Source organism: Peromyscus maniculatus, chromosome 19, assembly GCF_049852395.1.
Source record: "Peromyscus maniculatus bairdii isolate BWxNUB_F1_BW_parent chromosome 19, HU_Pman_BW_mat_3.1, whole genome shotgun sequence".
NCBI classification, from domain to species: domain Eukaryota; kingdom Metazoa; phylum Chordata; class Mammalia; order Rodentia; family Cricetidae; genus Peromyscus; species Peromyscus maniculatus.
In genome coordinates this window covers 35,740,702-35,749,180 of record NC_134870.1, presented here as the reverse complement: position 1 = coordinate 35,749,180, position 8,479 = coordinate 35,740,702, and the positions used below count along the sequence as shown (strand labels likewise).

The 8,479-nt window shown below is 39.1% G+C and overlaps 1 pseudogene; it reads right to left on the bottom strand.

Annotated features, from left to right (window-relative positions):
• Positions 1-3,214: 3,214 nt before the first annotated feature.
• On the bottom strand, positions 3,215-3,744 carry LOC102921935 (small ribosomal subunit protein eS8 pseudogene; annotated as a pseudogene).
• Between the last annotated feature and the right edge of the window lie 4,735 nt (positions 3,745-8,479).

Here is an 8,479-nt window from a genome sequence, read left to right as displayed (position 1 = left end):
TCATTGGTTAGGTTTCTAATACCAGGCAGATTAATAGTCACCAGCATCGGTGACTATTAATCTGTAAGTCTTGTCTACCTAAATAACCTAAGGGCTAAGGGTTTACATTAAAGTAAACAATCTGTAAACAAACATACAGTATAAAGACAATGACCTCAACATGGTGGCATATTAATAAAGCATTATGTAATCTATTTCTAGGAGTCATTGTTACCTTTTTTTGTTTATTTAACATACCCTTTAAAGTTAGATTGAATCTTTCCCTGACTGCTTGGCCTGTGGGATTGTGTGGTATAACTGTAATATACTTTATATTGTAATAAGCAAAAATCTGTTTTATTTTACTACATGTATATGCTGGAGCATTGTCAGTTTTAATTTGTACAGGTATTCCCATGATGACCATAACTTCTAATATATATGTAATTACAGAATCAGCCTTTTCAGAACTCATAGGAGTTGCCCATTGAAATCCTGAATAGGTGTCAATGATGTGGTGTATATACTTTAATTTTCTGAAAAAAAAACGCATCTGCTAAATTTCATTTCTTTGTATACCTTTCGGATTACTTCCTATAAGTAATAGAGTTTGGTTATAGAAGGAACAAGTAGAACTTTTTTTTTTTTTACAATAATCTTGGCTTGCTGCCAAATGATAGAAAAGTCCTTTTTTCAAACCTTTGCTACTTATGTGGTTTTTCTTATAACATTCTGAGCCCCTTCCCCCTCCCCACATTTCCTATTAATAACTGGTCAATCTCATCATTACCTTGTACTAGAGGACCTGTCAGATCAATGTGGGACCTGATGTGTGTTTTATATATAGGATGTTCCCTATTTCTGATGATTTCTAGTAATTGTATCAATAGTAAAGTTAATTTTGTGTTATCGGGAATAAGTTGAGCAGTTTCAATATGTAAAACAACTTTCTTTGTGTATTGAGAGTCAGTAACTATATTGAGAGGTTCTGTGCAGATCATTAGTATTATAAAAATAACACACAATTCTGACTTTTGTACAGAATTGTAAGGACTTTGAACCACTTTACTTAAACATCCTGATTTATATTCTGCCTTTCCTGATTTATTTGCATCAGTATAGAAAGTGGAGACTCCAGAGATTGTTTTTTTTTTTTTTTTTTTTTTTTGCCATGCAATGTGAGGAATGACTCAATTGGTCCTTTTTATTTATTCTGTTCTTTTGCTTTTGGAATAACAGTTGTTAATCTCTCCCAAAAAATTACTGTAAGGTTTTTGCCAATACTCTTTCCATACCTATAATTTCTGCTAGGTCCATTTCTGTTAATTGTCGAAGTCTTAATTTTCCTTTTAAAATCAAATCAGAGATCTTTTCTACATATGTCTTTAATTTCTTACTTGCTGCATCAAGATCCCTGTAGGGGAGTGTCTGGAGGGTAGTATGACCAGAATTCAGTTAAGCTATGGATTCACATGATTCATGTGTGCCTCTCATATTTTCTTTTCTATTAGAACCCAAATCTTCTCAGCTTCAGTTGATAATTCTCTTGGACTGTTTAAGTACTTGTCCCCATTAGGGTATTGGCCAAATTTACTAGTCCATCTTTAGTTATTCCAGTGAGAGTCTGTAAATTGGAAATGCTTCCTAATAGTCTTTGAAAATCATTGAGTCCACAATAGATCACTCATGATTTATACCTTTTGGGATCTAATATTTTTATAGCTCTATCTTTATCCTAAGTGATTAATAGAATCTCCTCTTTGTATTTTTCAGGAGCAATTTGATAACTCCAATGAGGCAAAACTTTCCTTACTTCTTCAAATATGCTTTCTAAATTATCTAGCATAGCTTTCTTTGGGTCCCATTTTCATGAATTCAAGAATGACTTTAATTTCTTCCTTGGCCCAGCAGTCATTCAGTAGAGAGTTGTTCAGTTTCCATGAGTTTGTAGGATATCTGTTGTTGCTGAAACTCAGCCTTAATTTGTTGTGGTCTTATAGGATGACAGGTGGTTATTTCAATTTCTTTATATTTGTTGAGACTTGCTTTGTAACTTAGTGTGTGGTCAATTTTATTTTTTATTTTTATTTTTTTAAGTGTTAACACCTGAAGGGTTCATTTTTATTTTTTAGTTTTTTTTTTAAACAAATGATTGATGAAATAATGCAACACCTTAAATTCCAGAAAATGGCATGGTTTTTCAACCTCCTGTGAATACAGTGCATGATCAATCTATTATATATGATTGATACAAGTTCATGCTTTTTGTGTTATGGTGAGACAACATTAAAGAATTCAATTTAGACTGGGTGAAGCACAAGTATAATAATCCTTGAATGTGATCAAACCTATGCAAGAGATAAGTTTGATTCCATCATCTTGGGACTTAACGTCGTACTGTGGTCCATCCATCTTCATCAGTTTCATTCTTAGTGCCACGAAGGGACTCCCTATCTTTCTCAGCTCTCCAGAATGCTTTCTCTTTCTCACCTTCTCGTTCTTTCTCTTTCTCGATCTCTTGAAAGAATTGGGGGAGGAACACGATGAGGTAGATCCCTTTCTTCGGTCCGGTCATCTTTCCTGTCATCAGCCCGTCTCCAAGAGCTTGCTTCTTCTCGCTCTGATCTGAGAGGAGATCCTCTCCAGTCTCTATCATCTCTTAAATCCCTTCTTTCTCTCAGGTCTCTCAGATCACAACGATCATCTCTTTCCCGACGACGGTCATCCCTGTCTCTATCATCACGGCGACTTGAATCTCTCCAGCTTGAAGATTCTTCTGCTGGTCCTCTTCTCCAGCCACCTTCATCCCTGGGTCTTCTAAAGCGATCCTCCCGGTCCCCATCTCTGTCTCTGTCCCTTTCTCGGTCAGGGTCCTTGTTCTCCTCTCGATCTTGACTGTCTCTATCCTTCTCTTTGTCTCTTTCCCATTCACGTTCTTCTGATGGTCTTGATTCTTGAGGTGGACCCCAACTCTCTTCTCTAGCCTTTTCTTTCTCTCTCCATCCACCTGGCTTGACAAATGAGATAGCTCAGCCGTTAAAGTGTGGTCAATTTTAGAGAAGGTACCAAGGAGTGCTGAGAAGGTATAGTGAATTTCATTTTCTTTTCTTTTTTAAATAGAACAATAAACACCTTTATTACATGAGCTATGAATGATACTTTATTTGCCTTCCCGGGCTTTGATCTTCCTCAGATAGAACTCCAGCTCCTCGCCTTCTAGCACATAGCCGTCTGCTCAGCCACACTGGTCTGGTCTTGAGGCGATACAGGCAAGAAGCTTGCCCTGCTGGAACTGCTCCTCCAGAAGACTGGTGATTTTAGTGTTCTTTTTCCTTTCATCATATTTCTTTTGGATTTTTTTTGATCGTTTTTTGTTTAATATTTCTTCCTCTTCAGGAGTCAACTTGGCCCCCTTCTTGCGGCCCAGGGACAGCGCATAGTGAGACTCATACCACTGTCGGTATGGTGTGCTGTCAATAAGCACGATGCAGTTCTTCACCAGGGTCTTGGTGCGGAGCAGCTCGTTTTTGGATGCATTGTAGACAACATCAATGATCCTTGTTTTCTGAGTACAACACTCAGAGCCCCAGGAAAAGTTCCCCACATCCAATCTTAGGGCACGGTACTTCTTGTTGCCTCCTCGGACTCGGACTGTGTGTATACGACGAGGGCCAATCTTCATGTTGGCAGCAGGCTGTCCTAGCTCATACTTCTGCTTCTTGTGGTAGGGCTTTCTCTTACCCCCGGTTTGCGGCACTTGTGCCAGTTGTCTCAAGAGATGCACATCGCTCGGCACTGGCTGGAAAGAGCGAATTTCATTTTCTTTTTTATTTTATTTTACAATATTATTCAGTTCTACAGCCACAGATTCCCTTGTTCTCTCCTTTCCTGCCCCCCTTCCCTTCCCCCCAGCCCACCCCCCATTCCCACCTCCTCCAGATCAAGGTCTCCCCCGAGGACTGAGATCGACCTGATAGACTCAGTCCAGGCAGGTCCAGTCCCCTCCTCCCAGACTGAGCCAAGCGTCCCTGCATAAGTCCCAGGTCTCAAACAGCTAACTCATGCAACGAGCCCAGGACCTGGTACCACTGCCTAGATGCCTCCCAAACAGATCAAGCCAATCGACTGTCTCACCTATTCAGAGGGCCTGATCCAGTTGGGGGCCCCTCAGCCTTTGGTTCATAGTTCATGTGTTTCCATTCGTTTGGTTATTTGTCCCTGTGCTTTATCCAACTTTGGTTTCAACAATTCTCGCTCATATAAACCCTCCTCTTTCTCACTAACTAGACTCCCAGAGCTCCACCCGGGGCCTAGCATCCAGATTTCTCAGTCCTTAGATAAGGTTTATGGCACAACTATTAGGGTCCAGTCATCCTTGTTCCACATCTAGCATCCTCCTATGAGTGAATACATACCATACCACAAGAGCACTTGCTCAGCTATGTTCATATCAGCATTGTTTGTAATAGCCAAAACCTGGAAACAACCTAGATGCCCTTCAACTGAAGAATGGATAAATAAATTGTGGCACATATACACAATGGAATACTACTCAGCAGAGAAAAACAATGACATCATGAGGTTTGCAGACAAATGGATGGATCTAGAAAAAATCATCCTGAGTGAGGCAACCCAGATTCATTTTCAAATCGTGTATCAACACCTTATTTCTTATCTTTGTTGTCTTAGAAAATAGTTGTATCTGCTTTGAGTAAATGATCACAATTATGAAGCTTTTGAATTATGCACCAGATATTTCATTAAAATCATTCCCTCCAGAGGCCTTCTATGGTGTTGGCAATTTTGGGAGGAAAAACTCACTTTGCTTTTCCATGTTACTTGTGTTATTTCATTGAGATCTCCCCAATCTCAATTTCTATTGTTCTTCTTGTCAGGTTACCTTTTTTTCAAACGTTTGTGTTTGCAGTGTTCAGGAGGCAGACAAGGTTGTATACAATTGTGGTCATGCTTTCATCTATTAAACTGGTGCTCAAGGCTGTTCTTGTTGCTGAGTACTGTTTGCAGCAACAGTCCCTATCCAGAAGGTAACCCATTCTAGTAACTGACTAGCACACGATTATAAACCAGACACTTGTTCAGTACTGATTAGCTTAGGGAGTAAGGCAACAGGATGCTGATGTAGCTGTGTGCAACAATATACTGGTTATTTTGTCATAAGTGGACAAGGACATAAAAGAAAAAGAAGCATTCTCAGTGAGAGTGCTAAGTACTATTATTTGTTGGATGGGAAGAAAGGAGAAGTGAGAATTACTGAGGCAAAGTTAAAAAAAATGGGGAGAGGTGAAATTAGTGGGAGTTTGGTTAGTGGTATACTAAAAACAGGGTATGGATATGTACTCAGATATCATAAACCAGGCCAGCCTCTGGTCTTTTGGAGGTGTAACAGTAAAAGGAGTGGGCATAGAAAAAAAAGACAGGAAGGAAAACAAGAAAAACAAGGAGAGCAAAACTTTAAAAGATGTTAGCAGAAGGGGGCAGTATTGGCCTTCTACATTGACTTTCTGCAATATTTGTTTTGGTGAACAGAGAGGAGGGTGAAGTGTAAGATAATGAAATCACTGGCAGATAAATAATATCTGTAATGGGGAAAGAGAAGTGTGGATATGAGGAAATGTGATCACTTGAATATTATTTTGTCTTTTTGGTCTGTTGCTTCATCTCTCCAGTCTTGGTTTGAGCTACCCTCTGCAATGACTTTCACTAGTCCAGCTTCCCCTGCATGTAGACTTTCCTTGACAGCTTCTGCTCTGTAAGCTGTAGATAGCCAGCACAAATTCTGTCCTAATGCAGTCTCTGCATTCCCACAGGGTTAGAGGGGTAGGAGGTTGTGTGGGGCCCAAAGCACAGTTTAGAGCTCCTGCTTAGCTTATGCAGTGTTGCCTTTCTCCACTGGGGTGCTGAAGGTGGCCCTGGCTGCAGGCTCTGAGAAGCCCCTTTATCAAATTCCTTCTGAAAGAGCTGTTACAGATATTTCTGGTAGGATTGGCCCAGAGACTGCAACTATGGTTGGAGTTGCTTTGGTTGCATTTGGAGCAGGAATTCCTGTCTCATGATAGAGGAAGTTCATGGGTCTGATGGCAGAAGCGTTTTGTTGGCCCTTGATCAAGTCAATTTGAAGACTGAAGAAGTAGCTGTGGGAGTAATGAGATACTCTTTATGTAAAGTTAAAAGTCTTTAATTCTTTGAGATTTTCATGCAATGTATTTTGAACATGTTAATCCCCCAACTCCTCCCAGATCTCTCTACCTCTTGACCTACCCACCTTCATGAATTCCTCCCTCCCTCCTTCCCACCATCTCTCCCTCCTTCCGACCATCTCTCCTTTCTTCCCGCCCTCTCTCCCTTCTCTCCGTCTCTCCTCTTTTTCCTACCTTCCATCCTTCCTTACCTCACCAATTTTGCAAGTTTTGTTTGTGTTGGAAAAGTCTCTCAGGTGTGGGTCCTACCCTGGAATGTGGTCAGTACAACAGAAGTCAAATTATTCCTATTTGCAGATAATATGATATTAAGCACAAGATGTTCCAAAACTGCCACCAGAAAATTTCTAGAAACAACCATTTCAGCAAAGTGTCAGGATACAAAATCAACTTATAAAAATCAGTAGGTGTTCTACACAGCACCAACAAAAATGCAGAGAAAGAGATCATGGAGACATGCCCATCTTCTATATTTTATATAATTCTTCCTTTGAACATCAATTTTTTTTCTCATAATGCTTGTCAAGGCTTTGTTTATGTTTTAACCTTACATGTCCTTTTTTATATATTATAGTTTTTGGTTTTGTGTTTTTTGGGATTTCTGTGTGTGAGAATGTGTGTGTGTGTGTGTGTGTGTGTGTGTGTGTGTGTGTGTGTGTTGTCCCTAGATGTTTCTTGAGCTGTTTCTTTGTCTCTTTTTGTCTGTTTCTTCATTTGTTTTTGCTATAATCTGCAGGAAAATGTAATGGAATTCAGCTACTCTCACAAAAGGTGTTACTTGAAAAGGTTAAGGACTTTTCCAAAGTTCAAACCAAGGCTTAGAAGTCTTATTGATATTTTAGCTTTTGTGTATATATTAGCCAATTCCTGCAATGATTTTCTTATATGCTATGTGTGCTTCCAAGAACTCCTAACAGTGTATGTATCTAAAACACCTATCAAGCATCCAAGGCCAAGCAGTCTCCTAAACCAAGGTAACACTTGTACGGAAACACCTGTCTCCTAGATCAGGCAAATAGCTTAACTTCTTGTGCATTTAAGCTGAAATCCTCCTTTCTTATACAGCCTTACTAACATTATAGGCTCCTAACATTTTTACCTAACCACTTCTAGGAATGTAGTTTGAGCACATAAATTCTGTTTTTCTCATATATTAACCGATTTCAGCTCTCAGTTGACCTCCTCCTTTACAACTCCCTTTTATAGTTGTAAAAGAAAGCCTGAAGGTGACTACCTGAGGAAAACTCTTGTCTGCCTTTCTGACTCTAGTCTAGTAGTGATTCTAGCCTGGTGACCTTGCTCTGCCAGAGGATTGCTATTGCTTAGGTTTAAAACTGAATACCTGAGAGACTTGGAGAGAACTAAGAGGTATAAGGAGACTTAGAGGAGGATTTTGACTAGAGAACTTGAGGATGAGATGGAAGATGAGGAAGAGCCAGATGGGGAAGTACTAGATGTGTAAGAATGAGATGAGAAGGACATAGATGAGGCAGAATTAAGATGAGAGAATTAAGATAGAACTTAGAGGGTACAGTGAATAAATATATAGAGAAATCAGGCAAGAAAGGAGCTAGGTATGAGAACAGAACTGAAGCTGTGTAGATAGGATTTTTATCCCAGAGGAATAAAGTAGACGAACAAAGAGCTTGGTGTACTTAGATTCCTTTCCTGAAAATAATTCTTGCCATTTGTAGCTCCTTTTCTGGGACCCTGGGAAAAATATTATTAAGGCAGATCCTTAATAATGTTCAAGATAGTTTGTCCTATTCTGTTATTCTGCTGTATTTTATCTAATTTTATTTTATTAACATTATTTTTTAGTTGCCTGTTTGTATCCTAATGAGAGAGAGAAAGAAAAGATGAGGATTCATTTGGGTGGGGAATTGGGGAGGATCTATGATGAGGGGAAATTATAATATTGTATTAAAATTTTATTTTCAGTTTAAAAAAATCAAGATTACCCCAAAGCTAAGAGATAGAAATGCATTTATCAGTCTTATATCTTTATATTCTTTAAACCAATGGTCTATTTTTAATGTTCTAGATTTAATGAAGAATAGACTATTACAGTTTATTTCCCCATGTACTCAGAAAAAAGATAGCACTTGATGAAAAGCACACCAGCAGAAAGTGTGTATCAGGACAAGCACAGTGAGAATCTGATGGGAGCCATAAGCCTAAGTGACCCTTGATATACATGCTGCCTTACTTGGGCTTCTCTCCTCTTTTCCTAGATCTAGGTCTTGCTGAAATCTCCATAGCATCAGAACCTCTTGTCAGAA